At 35.6% G+C, this 14,535-nt stretch overlaps 1 long non-coding RNA gene across 1 annotated transcript in view; it reads right to left on the bottom strand.

Moving 5' to 3' along the window:
• LOC149805202 (uncharacterized) overlaps nucleotides 1–14,535 on the bottom strand; it is an 81,645-nt gene that overhangs the window by 9,064 nt on the left and 58,046 nt on the right. The window lies entirely within an intron of this gene.

The raw sequence follows: 14,535 nt of genomic DNA, 5'->3' as shown, positions 1-14,535 counted from the left end.
ATGAAATGATTTAACGAATGAAACCGAATGATGCTTTTAGATTTCAAATGACGTGGTATTAAATGAAATGATGTAGAGTGAAATGAAATGATTTAACCCATCAAACGGAATGATGAATTCAGATTCCAAATGATGTTGTGTGATATGAAATGATGTAGCATGAAATGAAATGATTGAACCCCAAAAATGAAATAATGAATTCAGATTTCAAATGATGTGGCGTTAAATGAAATGATCTGGCATTAAATAAAATGATTTAAAGAACAAAATGGAATGATGATATATGCTTCCAAATGACGTGCTATTAAATAAAATGATGTAGTCTAAAATGAAATGATTTAACTCAACAAATGAAATCATGAATTTAAATTCCAAATGATCTGGTATTAAATAAAATGATTTAAAGAACAAAACGGATTGATGAAATCTGCTTCCAAATGATATATTATTAAATGAAATTACGTAGTATGAAATGAAATGATTTAACTCAACAAATGAAATGATGAATTCAGATTCCAAATGATGTGGTGTTAAATTAAATGATTTAAAGAACAAAATGGATTGATGAAATCTGCTTCCAAATGACGTAGTATTAAATGAAATTATGTAGTCTAGAATTAAATGATTTAACCCAAAGAAAGAAATGATGTATTCAGATTCCAAATGATCTGGCATTAGTTGAAATGGTCTGAAGAACAGAATGGAATGATCAGCTCATATTCCAAATGATGTGGTATTAAATGAAATGTATAGAATGTAAACGGTCTGATCAAAGTGTAAATCAGCTAGCGTAAATCCAAACAAACACAGGGGGGCGCTATTAGGCAGACTTACAATCGACAGGCGTATTTGCAGAATTCGGTTGAGATTTTTGCAGACGACATTTAACAGCTAAGGTTAGTGTTTCTTCTCATTTGATATAAACAAGAACTGTGTTTTCCAATCAGGATAAAGTGACTATCCACATTAATGAATGTCTGTGTGTATTTTATTTTAAAATCTTCCTTGTACTGCACGAGTTTTCAATGCTTCATCTCAGCTAGAACTATCAGCTTAGGAGATTAAATCTTCATCGTATTTGATCAGTAGTAATTACCATGTTTAATGACCTAACGTAGCATACGCACTAAACCAACAATTTGTTGTCCGCAACTTTTTGTATGTCTCATGTTACCGGCCATACGTACATAGGCATTATTCGTCCAAGTTCTGTATGTAAGAGATCTTCTTTTTCCTCCATTTAATCTAGTTTGCATTAACATATTACTGTTGAGTGTTTTTTTTCCTTTTAGTTTTCTTCTGGGAGATCGAATATAATTTTATTAGAAATCATGATTCGCGACTCTTAGTGCATTTGAAACACCACACTCCTTTCCAAATGTATTGAAAATGGGGGGGTGGGGGGGGTGGGGGGGGTGGGGGGTGGGCTTAGTCATACATTTTGAAAGACTAATACGTGAACAATAAACAGTTGCCTCCTTGGAGTGTTTATGGCGAAGAAGAAGCACAGATCATGCTTGAATAAACCCAAAATTTAGCTAATGATGTATGAAAATAACAACGAAAGGCGATGGATTCTATCAAATTTTTAAAATAAAACAGCATCACCGTTTTGTAAGTGATACCCTTAGGGTAATACATCAACGTTAATAAATCGTCATATGTGTGTTCTAGTATAGATCAAAACTTCCGTTGCTTTCTCCCCGAAAAGGGATTGAAATTTTCCATCAGGCGGACGTGATGGAAAAAATGTTTGTTAAAGTGGATATTGTCATCAGTCTGTCGTCATGCCCATATTGAGATCGTCTAGGGGAAGAGATGTCATTTTTGTTTATTTATTGTCATTAGTTCTCAACTGGACGGTTGCAGAATTCTTTCATAAAATCTCATTGGCGTGCCACTTCTGAGTGGCTTGTTCACTGTAGAGTCCTGCTTCCGTTTACTATTATGTCACAAATTGTTTTATTTCTTTATTTCTATATTTTACCATTTTTTTTTTTCTTCTATTGTATTACAGTTGCAAGACTCTCACTTTCGGGGAGTCCTGCTCCTGATTTTCCATTTTTCAAATATTTTGTTAGGTATGTAGTTATATATGAGCCAAAGTGGTCACGATGACATTGTTATTAATTACATCAACTCATGTGGGTTCTTTTAGATAGCAAGCTTCGGTTGCTTTTGCCCTGGGATGGGATTGAAATTTTTCCGTCATGCGGACGTGATGGAAAATATGCAGATCAAAAGAGTCTCTGGTGTAATTTTACTAGGCACCTAAGACGGCTTTTCAGAGACAATATGATTTTTTGCTTTGTTTCTTTGTAGGCATGATAAGGAAAAAAAGTTGGCTAAGTTTCGTTAGCTCTTGTTCTGCCCTGTGTTTAATAATTATTTTGTTTTTTTTTTTTTTGCTCTATTTCCTGGTCATTTACTGCTAATTCTCCCCTGTGGTATTTAATATGAATTACTCGTATGTGTCCTTATGTTAGTCCCTTCTGTGTTAACCGTTTCTCATTACGTTGCAGGTTTATGTGGGCACGCTTTTCGGTCTTGTTTGGTAATTTAATCACCGCCTGCTGTCTTCTATCTGTCATCAGCTGGCGGGATTTCGGTCCAGTTTCTCCCGCACTTTGTTTTAGAGGAACGGTAAATCTCTCTGTCTGAAATTAATTTCTAATAGTCTGGTTTAACGAGTCTATTTCGGCTACATTTGTTTCAAATGCCGAAGTCGGGTCCTTGTCTGTTGGTTGGGGTGGGTGGGTGGGTCTGTCGGTGTCCTTATAGCAAGCTCATTATAAGTGGCTTTTCCGGGGGTTAGTTTCTCAAAGTTAGTTTGTTTTTCTGATGGAGTTTTTGCTAGCCGCTTATAGGCTTTCCAGAGTATATAATTCAGTAATCCAAAGCTGTTATCTTCTATTTTACATAGCATTATAAATGAAGTCTATCACTTCTCTGTACAAAATGTTGTCTGTTATTTTAGGGGTATAAGGAAGATTTTTTGGGCTCAAAATTGCCTAATTTGCTTATACTTTTAGTTTTTACATTTGTCTTTGTTTATTTAAGGATCTGTAGTATAAAATTATGTTTTTTGCTATGTGGTCCCTTGCACATGGGACAAGGAGGGATGTTTGAGATAAGGTGTCTCTTGTGGGCATTTTCACCTGTCCACCCTACATCATGTCGATATTGGTAAATGTTCGTTTGTTTGCTTACCTCTTTTATTTTTTTCCAATGATTTTCATACTATGTTCAAGTCAATTTCTGAATTTAGTGTTTCCACCTTGTTTGGCTTTACTTTTGTATTGTGTTTTATCATATTCTCCAATTCATTCCTATTAAACATGGTCCAATATTCTTTGCTTGTTTTGTAATTTTGTATAGTTTGTGTTATTCTTTACGCTATTTTGGGGTGCACTTGCAATTTTGTCATGCTATTTTACTGGATAGAAGAAAGCCAAACCAGTAAAGGTATGTGCCCTGCCAGTGATATCTTGGATTTTCCTGACATTTATTCAATCTGGAAATATAATTTACTACTTATTTAACTCAAGTCCATGAGATTGAGTCCTTCTTTTTTCCTATCTTTTTATAATGTGTATTTTGGTAATTTGTGGATCCCATTCTGTATAAATTTTATTATTAATGATTCAAATGTATTTAGATATATAAATTCAAAGTCCGATACGTCAAATTCGTACCAAATCGAGTTGTATAAATACGATTTCGCAATTTGTATTTTTCCAAATAAATTTATTTGCCTATCATTCCATATTATAGCATGTTTCTCTAATTTTTTCCTAATTTGTAGAAAATTTAGCATTTTACTGACTTTCCCTAGATTTATTCCTAATCCTTTAACTTGATTTCTTATGACTTCTGTAGGGAGCGCTTGATAATTCTCCTTCCATTTGCCTATAAGTAGTATTTCAGTTTTAATTCGGTTTATCTTTGAACCCGAGGCTAATCCAAAAAGGTTGTACTGCTGCATTAAATACTTATACCATCGCTTTGAAGTTATAAAGTTGGAGCAATCGTCCTCATGTTGGAAGGTTTTACACTCCTCCCTCATGTTAGTTACTCTTACTCCTCGGATTCTTTTATGATTTTGGATTGCATTATGTAGTGCCTCTATCCCTGTTTCGTACATTAACACAGATAGTGGACAACCCTGTCTTACATAACCGTTTACTGAGAACGGATTGGTTTTTGCACCATTGGTCTGTACCAATGATTTTATATTCTTATAAAGTGTTTTGATCCAGTTTTGGAATACATTTCCAAATCCAAATTTATGCAATATCTGCAAAATATAATTCATTTCTACCCTATCAAACACCTTCTCCTGATCAATGAGGATTAAAGCGCCATCAATATTAGATGTTTCCGTATAATGTAGTATTGTCTTTATTGAAAGTATATTATTCTGTATATTTCTGCCTTCTTCACCATACGTTTGGTTTGGATCTTTTATGTATCGTTATTATTGGTTTAACTCTATTTGCTAAATATTTACTGAGTATTTTGCAATCAATATTAAGTAACGAGACTGGTCTCCAATATTTTAGGTCTGAAGTCTAGCCTTTGTTTGTGAAGATGAGTGTAATAACTCCTGTTTTCATGCTTTCTATCATTTCTTGATATTTTTATAAATGGTATTGTTGAGAATTTTCATTATTGGAATTAAATATTTTTTGAACTTTTGATAAAACTCGGGCGTTATCCCATCTAACCCCGGAGCTTTATTCCTAGTTAATTGGTAAATCGCTTTATCTATTTCTAATTATGTTATGCTTCTTCTTCTTCTTCTTCTTCTAATAATAATAATAATAATAATAATAATAACAATAATGATGATAATAATGTTATTATTATTATGATTATTATTATTATTATTATTATTATTATTAGTCGTGGTAGCTCCTAACTTTACTATATGTATAGCTGTACTATATGTACACATTATTTTGCTCTACTGTATGTACATCTTATTGTGCTGTACTATATGTACAACTTGTTGTGCTGTACTATATGTACACATTGTTGTGCTGTACTATATGTACATCTTGTTGTGATGTACTCTATGTACACCTTATTGTGCTGTACTATATGTACACCTTGTTGTACTGTACTATATGTACATCTTGTTGTGCTGTACTATATCTACACCTTATTGTGCTGTACTGTGTGTACACTTTATTGTGCTGTACTGTGTACAATTTATTGTGCTGTACTGTGTGTACACCTTATTGTGCTGTACTATATGTACACCTTATTGTGCTGTACTATATCTGCATCTTATTATGCTGCACTGTATCTACACGTTATTGTGTTGCACTGTATCTACACCTTATTGTGCTGTACTGTATCTACACCTTATTGTGATGTACTGTGTGTACACTTTATTGTGCTGTACTGTATGTGCACCTTATTGTGCTGTACTATATCTACACCTTATTGTGCTGCACTATATCTACATCTTATTATGCTGCACTGTATCTACACGTTATTGTGTTGTACTGTATCTACACCTTATTGTGCTGTAACGTATATACACCTTATTGTGCTGTACTGTATTTACACGAATACTAATCATATTCGAGTTTGTATTAACATACTTACGAAAGCAAAACATATTTAATTTTACTTTGAATAATCCAGCAGGTAAGTGTGGACATCTGCGCTTCGCAAGCACAAAATGTTATTTGAAATTTTTTACTGAAACTTCATCTGATGTTGTGGGTGAGGGCAACGTTCCCTCTGAGATAATGCTGTTTGGGTAGATTAAGTGTGTTGAGGCAATTTGGATAGTAATTCTTTTCCAATTTTAGCTTTGTACTATATTATGTTTTTTTTCTTCTTTTTTCTAGCTGGTCAAATTGAGAGTGTAAGGTAAATTTTGATAGTAGTTCCTTTCCAAGTCATAGCTAGGTGGTTTCTGATGGCTGTTGGACTGCTGTTAATTACTTGGGGGGAGGGGGGAACCAGACAGATGCCCCCCCCATTTCCAAAAAACTGAAAAGGTATTTTATGTTTTTGTGTTTCCCCCTCAGATATGTAGCATGTTTTATTTTAAAATAGAATTTTATATAAAAAAATTTAGTCTTAGAATTTTTGATGGGCTATTTATGTTTCCTTAGTGTTATCTAAATGGTTGTTCGTCCAAGCCTGGGTTTTTTCACCTTGTTCGAAGTTCCTTCCCTTGTATTTTTTTGTGACCTTTGCTACAGGTCGCCTAGGTCTCAGTATCTGCTATATGTAGTGGTGCTGTATTGTGTGTATGCTATTTTATATATATGTTTGAGACCGCAATTTTAGATTCAGTGTTATTTTTCCCAGTTGTATTTCTTTTCTACTAATTTGGATCTAGGATCCGATGTATTATATTATGTTATATTCGATTAAATAGTTTTGGTTTTTGAATTTTGACGCTGAAACGGTGTACTATTTTTTTTTCCCTTGTTTTTTGTTGGGAATTTTTTTTTTGTTTTAATCTAATTTAATGTGTCGTTCCTCGTGGTAGCTCTAGGAGTATCAATAGGTAGGTTACGCTCGATTCAAGGTCCACACTTCTTTATTTTCTTTGTGTTTCTCCTGAGTTGAGTTAGGCCTCCTTTTATTAATTTATTTAAATATTTTATTAGAAAGAATCCAAAATTGTTTATTTTCCGCATGTGGGTTGGTCAAACCATACAGTACGGGAGCTGTATGGTTTTAAGATAGATAAAGAGTAAGTAAAATTTTAAACTATGAATTAGCCCCTGTTTGTGTTTTATGTCTGAGTTTGGTCTGTTTATGTTCTACATGGAGAATTTTTTCAAAACTATTTCATGGGCCTGTCCACTTCGCGTAGCGCCATGTGACTTATCCCCATGATGTCACAGTCTTTACTTTCCCCATGTAGGTTCCCTGTATCTTTGTATATTGTGTCATTAAGTTTTCTAAGTTAGGTAAGAATTATATATATATATATATATATATATATATATATATATATATATATATATATATATATATATATATATATATATATATAAGAATAAAGAAAAAAAAACCCCCAAAAAATCCAAAAAAGATAGAAAGAAAATCACTTTTTCCCCCTTATACTTCTCTTTATCTCTTTACCACAATTATTTGCCCACAGGCCATCATGGTGTCTACTATGTACTCTGTAATTTTGTATAATTTTTTTTTTATTGAAGTCTCCATCCATGTATAATATATTTGCCTTTTGATATCTCCCCCCCCCCCCTTTGTTTATTTCTTCTATCAGTTTCAATTTACATGTTTTCCTGCTCTCGCACTGTATCATTGTGTGTAGTTTACTAAAAGGGGCTTTTTCACACAGTGAACATTTTGGCTATACTCTGACCATGTCCCGTCTCACTGCTACCTCTCCTATCAATCATGCATTGTGCATGTATTTGAAGCAGAGGCTTTGTATTTTTAGGGAGCGTAATTTGGTCCAGTGCCCCCATGCTCTTTTCCAGTTAATCTCTATGTTCTCCTGTTCTACTTTACTTTTAGTTTTTCTTTTGTTATTTCCTCTCTAATGTATCTATATGTTAGTTTTCCTCGTGGTCCCATAAACTTTTTATATCCCTATATTTGGTTAGTATTTCTTTGATATGTCTAAATTTTCTTGGTATTTCTATTTTTCTTTATACAAGTTTATTATTTTTATAAATGTCCCCCCTGTTTCTCATTGTGAACCCAAACCAGTAGATGTATATTCCCTCCCATGGTGATGTTGGTATTTATTATAGGGCTAAATTTAGTTATTTCAGGTGCTATGGTATTTATATTAGTTTTAGAAGGAAAGATATATTTGTGTATAAATTTTCTAAATTCTCTACATAAATTTAATAACAGTATGTCTATGATAGAGGAGTAACTCTACAGTCACAGTTAGATTTAGAGGCAGAGATTTGGGGTCAATACTAGGTTACCAGCAGCTATTCAAATGCTATGGTGTCAAGTTACAGTCCAGAGAAATTGAAACAAAGGAGTCAGTAGAACAGTTGGAAGATGTGTTTGTAAAGCTAATTAAAATCAATTATAGCAAGTTTGCCATAATGTTTAAACATTAAAATTAGTGACCATTTGAAGGGAAATTTGAATCTCTTTTAGTAGGTATAAGGTGCTTAAAATAGAGTTGAGTAGTTTTAGTTTAATTTTGAAGTAATTTGCTCAAAAGGATAAAGTTTACAAGTAATTTCATATTCAAAATAATATTTTTGTAAATTCTAACACACAGCATCAGTGGGAAAAGAGTGTGTATGGAGAGTACATATATGGCTTTATTTTGGATTACAAAATTTAGATTCTGTGCATTTTGATATGTAGATTAGAGTTAGATAAAGGGTCTGCACCTAACACAATCAGACCAGAATATTAGTTTAGAATAGGTCTTCAGGGAATGTTTTCTCTGAAGTCCGCTAGGATTGTTTAAATAACCAGGTCAAACATAGTGCAGGGAGTCAGCATGAAGAACTAGGGGCAACATACTTCATTAAAGGTAGAAAAAGAAGAAACCCTCTTGCTTGTGACTAATTCCCCATAGCGCAGTGACATCAGAAAGGCGCTACTACAGTTTGGTGGAGAATTTAAAATGGAAATGTTGTGTTAAATTGTATTCTGAAACTTTTACTGGATTTGGGGAATTCTAGTTTATTTTAGACTGTGCTGACTCCATACTAAAGTTAAGTAGCAAAATTTTTGTATATTCATCTTTAGGACCTTTCTTTGCACTTTATTCTACAATTTTACGAAGTGATCTGTCAGGTAAAAATTTGTCATTAGAGATCTATATGTGCCTTTGATTCTTGTGATTCTACTGCATCAAAATGGATAGAAGCTGCATGGATTTCAGTCTCATGCCACCTTTTTCGGGTGATGGAAGCCAAGATGCAAAGTTATGGTTGACACGTTTCCAACTTCTTACAACAACTAAGGGACTAAATGACAACAAGGCAAAAGCAACCCTACCACTACTGTTAACAGATAACGCATTGCGCTGGTATATGTCACTGGCACAAAATATAAAGGATGACTTGAGCTTGCTCCAGAAAGAATTTATCATTCGATATGGGCCAGATGAAAGAGTGCAGTGGCAGAGAACTGCAGCTCTGTATCAAACATTACAAGGTACAAACGAGAAAGTGGAAGATTTTATTGCAAATATAGTTGCTAAGGGAACTGAGCTAGAACTACCACAGACACAAATCAAGCATATCATAATCAATGGACTAAAGCCACATATACGACACTTCGTCTTACAACAGAATCCAGAAACGATTGATGATCTCCGTCAAAGTGCAAGACTCGCTGAAGTCACTATGACAGACAGCGCTAAAGAGCAACAAACACTTGTAGCAGCTATTCAGAGACTGGAAGAAAAACTTGAAGCAATGTCAGTGGCAGTGTCATCCAAGCCGGAATTCAAACATTCATTGAAAGAAAGGGGACAAGGGAACAACCACACCAGGCAGCAACCAGAGGTTTGTGGATGGTGTGGAAGATTTCCTGGTCACGCAAAGCAGAGATGCCCAGCAAATGGCAAACAATGCCATAAATGTGGAAAATTTAACCATTTTGCGGTAGTGTGCAGATCAGCTTCACGGACTCAGTCAACAACATGACTAGAGAAATTAAAATTCCATCACAGTCAGAAAATGCTGCAATCAAATCTCAGTAGCATACAGGATACAATCACGTCTGACATTAACAGAAATCACTTAGCACTGATTATAACACAAAAACAACAGCACTAATTGATACAGGAGCAGCACTTTCATGCATTTCATGCAGACAACTGCAGTGTTTGGACAGTAATTTTGATTTGGAACCACCCAAAATTCCCTTCATCATTGGGGTTAATGGCGATCAACAAAAGCCTATTGGATGTGTAACTCTAGACCTCAAAATCAACCGACTTACAGTTCCACACAGTTTCCATGTTTTTAAACATTTACATTGTGACCTTATTCTGGGCATGGACTTCTTAGAAAGCAAGAGAGCAACAATAGACTTGAACTCTAAAACAATATCCCTGTATGATGGATTAACAGTGTCTGCCTTAAAAAGTGAACGTAAACAGAAAATAAGCCTTGCTAGAACGGTTGCCAGGATTGTAGTGCCGGCACAATCTGAATGTGAGATTCCAGTGGAAAATAAAAATTGCCCAAGGGACAATATATTGTTACAACCTGTGTCACACTTACCCTCCACAACCCAGTTACTTGGTGCAAGAGCGATAGATAAAGTTCAAGGAGGCAGAGGACGATTTCGTTTACTAAACCCCACAAACAAAGATATAAGCTTAAGACCTGGTAAAACAGTAGCAACTGTTGAAATTCTTGAAACTGATGACATTACACAGCCTGATTATGAACCTAATATATTACCAGAAGAGCCTTCTACTGTGAACTGCACACACACAGCTGACAGTTCTGAAAGGGATAAATTTGTAAAACTTGCACAAGACCTTGGCTTTGATTTGTCAGACTCTGATTTGACTTCAGATGAAAAATTGTATTTCCAGGAATTTATTGGGAGAAATAGAGATGTGTTTGCGGTGGACTTGTCAGAATTAGGATGTACAGATATCTATCAACATAAAATTGACACCGGCAATGAGAAACCTGTTAGGCAAAGGTTCTACAGAACCAACCCCATACAAAAGGCAGAAATTGACAGACAAGTTAAAGAAATGTTAAAGTACGATATCATTGAACCATCTACATCACCATGGCAAAGTCCAGTGGTTCTTGTGAAGAAGAAATCAGGAGAATACAGATTCGCTGTTGACTACAGGAAACTAAACAAGCTTACAAAACCAGAAGTATTTCCTCTTCCACGTTTTGATGACATGATGGATAGCATAGGCCAATCTTCCGCAGTATATTTTTCAGTGCTGGACATGTTTTCTGGCTTCTGGCAAATCAAGCTTGATCCAGAAACTAGAGAAAAGAGTACATTTGTCATAGCCGATGGTTGTTATGCATTCAAAAAGCTTCCGTTTGGATTGTCCAATTCACCCATGAGTTTCCAGCTTACCATGACAAAACTATTGCAAGGTATAGCCTATAAACATGTTCTGTGTTACATTGATGATGTGCTGGTGTATAGTCGCACCTTAGAGGAACATTTCTCTCATTTGCAAGAAGTATTTGATAGACTGCGTAAAGCCAATCTTAAATTGAAACCCTCAAAATGTCGGTTTGCAATAAAAAGAGTCAAATATCTGGGACACGTTATTTCCAAAGATGGAGTAGAAGTGGACTTGGATAAGACCAATATAGTATCAGACTTTCCAAGACCGAAAAATGCACGAGATCTCAGAAGTTTCCTGGGTTTATGCAATTACTACAGACGGTTTGTGAAAAACTATAGTAATATATGTGCACCCTTGAACAATCTTCTCAAAAAGGATGTAAAATTTCAGTGGACTGATAAATGCGAATCAGCTTTTAACAAACTGAAAACAGCTCTGACTTCAACACCTGTCTTAGCTTACCCAAACATGGACAAACCTTTTATTCTCTCAACAGATGCTTCGGGACAAGCCATATCTTACATTCTCAGTCAAAAAGACGACCGGGGCAAGGAACATCCAATTTCTTACGGAGGCAGAGCACTTCGTATATTTGAAACAAAATGGGGTGTATCTGATAGAGAAGGTTTAGCCCTAGTGGAAGGAGTACGGTATTATAGACACTTTCTTGAACACCAGAAATTCACTGTGGTCACGGATCACGCAGCCCTAAAATACCTTAAGGACATTAAAAATCCAACAGGACGCTTGGGTCGCTGGAGTATGTTATTACAGGGATTTAATTATGAAGTCATTCACAAAAGTGGTGTCAAGCATACCAACGCAGACTCTTGATCAAGGATTCCATACAGAGAAGCAATAAACAACAATGACACTGCTTATAGTGAAGATGAAACTGACTTGAGTATTTTATTTATAAACAACAATGAACCTTCAATGGTGACCTTGGAATGTGACCCTCCATGCTTCCCCAGCAGGGTACAATCTCAACCAGTCTCTGTGTACAGTATAGTAGACCAGACAGCAGATAAGCAGCTAGTATCAGCTTTCATTTCCAACAGAGGGGAGGAAATCAAACAGGCTCAGTCCCTGTGTCCTGACTTGGCCCCAATTAAGTGCTACCTAGAAACAGGCCAACTGCCTAGTGACTCAACAAAAGCAGCAAGGACAGTGGCTGAAAGTGAGCAATACACCATGCTTGATGGACTTCTGTACCATTTATGGGACAGACGGGCAAAGAAACTTCCTAAAGAAATCCGCATTAAACAACAGTTAGCCATTCCTACCGGATTACGCCATGAAATTCTACATAACTGTCATGATTCCTTAACAGGAGGAGGTCATCAAGGCTTTGACAGAACTTATGCAACAATACAGTCAAGGTACTATTGGCCAAAAATGTATGCACAGATAAAAGACTATGTTAAAAGCTGTGAGGAATGCCAACAAGCCAAACAGCCATCTCACTCTACAAAGGCACCCCTACACCCTATGCCATCAGTTGGAGTATTTGAACGCTGGCATATGGATATTCTTGGTCCATTAACAATAAACAAAGAGAAATACCAGTATATCTTGTTGTGTGTGGACAGTTTCAGCAGGTTTGTGGAAGCATTTCCATTACAATCGCAAGAAGCGACTGAAATAGCTGATATTTTGTACAAGGAAATAATTTGCCGTTATGGAGCTCCTACAGCTCTAGTATCTGACCGTGGCCAGAACTTCCTGTCGCATATCATATCGGAACTCTGTAAGAAAATGAATATTAAACGCTTCCATACATCAAGCTACCATCCAGAAACCAACTCTACATGTGAGAGATTCAACAGAACATTAGCCCAATCTATGCGTACCTATATTGACAAAGCGCAACAAAACTGGGTTGATTTGTTACCAGGAATCCTAATGGCTTACCGCAAGACACCATGCACCAACTCAACGGGATTCTCTCCATATGAATTAGTCTTTGGGAGAGAAATGAGAGCTCCACTAGATGTTTCTCTTGCTGATCCTACAAATACAGAGAAGTCAGTAAAGGACACAACAGCAACCTATTTACAAAAGCTAAAAACACTGATGGAAATAACTAGACAAGTCGCCCAAGACAACATCCAGAACTCTCAACAAAAATATAAAGAATATTATGATACGCATGCTCAAGAACCCTCTTTCCAACTAGGACAACAAGTATGGATGCACAATCCAAAAGTACCAAAAGGGAGATCATCTAAATTACACAAGAAATGGACAGGACCATGGTATATCAGTGACATTGGGCCCAATCATACATACAAGTTACGTGATTGTGATAATCACAAACTACAAAGATCATTGGTCCATGCAAACAGACTAAAACAATATTTCAGCCCTGACAACAGAAACGAGTTTTTGGACCATACTACACAAATAGCTACACATCAGGAGACCACAACACCAAAGGACACACAAACATCTTTACAGACTGAAACATATGGTAGCAAACCCTCAATTAAACCAGTCCACAACAAGACAACTGATATTCCAGCACCTACAACAGATTCATCTTCCAAGCACTTGGCATCAGATAAACCTACAACAGCGCAGTCAAAAGAAGAATGGGGTATTGTTGATCAAATTCTAGCCTGTAGTCGGCATCGTGGCAAGCGTGTTTATAGGGTTAAATGGCAAGACTTCCCCAAGACTACATGGGAACCTGAAGAAGCTTTACCGCAGTTTTTGCTCCGGGAATTTCATGTAACAAAGACACAAAAAGGAAAGAGAAGAAAGTATGCAAAGTGAAGATTCCAAAGGGACTTGATCAATTAGTTCTTAAAGGTGGACTCATTATATTTGTTTTGCTGTGCTATACTTTCCTATCAACCTTTTCTTCCATATCTATCCTGCACATCTTCCTTCCTATGGTATAGCAGAACAGATGTATAAATCCCACACTTGGACAATTGATAGCTATGTTGCACATTCCAAATGGATTATTTTTTTGCAAACAAATAACTACTGTAATTTTAAAAGCAGTCTATGGCACAATGTTAGTGCCAGTTCTTATTCAGTTCAAGAAAATCTTGAAACCCTAGTGATACCTTTAAATTACATTCAAAGTGAAGTGACATTCATGGAACATTATACAAAGTGCTGTAGATTGGTGAGAAGTCAGACATTTATGGAACTGTTGTTCATGTGACTTTTGGTAGACAAAGATGATATATAAATTATTAGTGTGATTAATAATTAAGTGTTTGAAGTTATTTTACATATACATGTATCAAGATATTTACCTAAAATTAGCATCCATAAGACCTCTCGGGATTATAAAGTTATTTCTGTTTCTAATTGAAAAGATTGTAATAAATCGCAATATTTTTGTACCTTAATACCCTGCACTATGGAATGTAAATTCTATTTAGGGAGTAGATTTTGTAGGTTTGTAGTGTGCAAGGAAGTGTGTGTGAACACTGATGCCACATAAAACATTATGAAATACATGTCTA

The sequence above is a fragment of the Sinohyriopsis cumingii genome, chromosome 2, assembly GCF_028554795.1.
Source record: "Sinohyriopsis cumingii isolate HCF-2022 chromosome 2, ASM2855479v2, whole genome shotgun sequence".
NCBI classification, from domain to species: Eukaryota; Metazoa; Mollusca; class Bivalvia; order Unionida; family Unionidae; genus Sinohyriopsis; species Sinohyriopsis cumingii.
The sequence above is the reverse complement of the archived record's forward strand: the minus strand, read 5'-3'. Positions and strand labels throughout refer to the sequence as shown.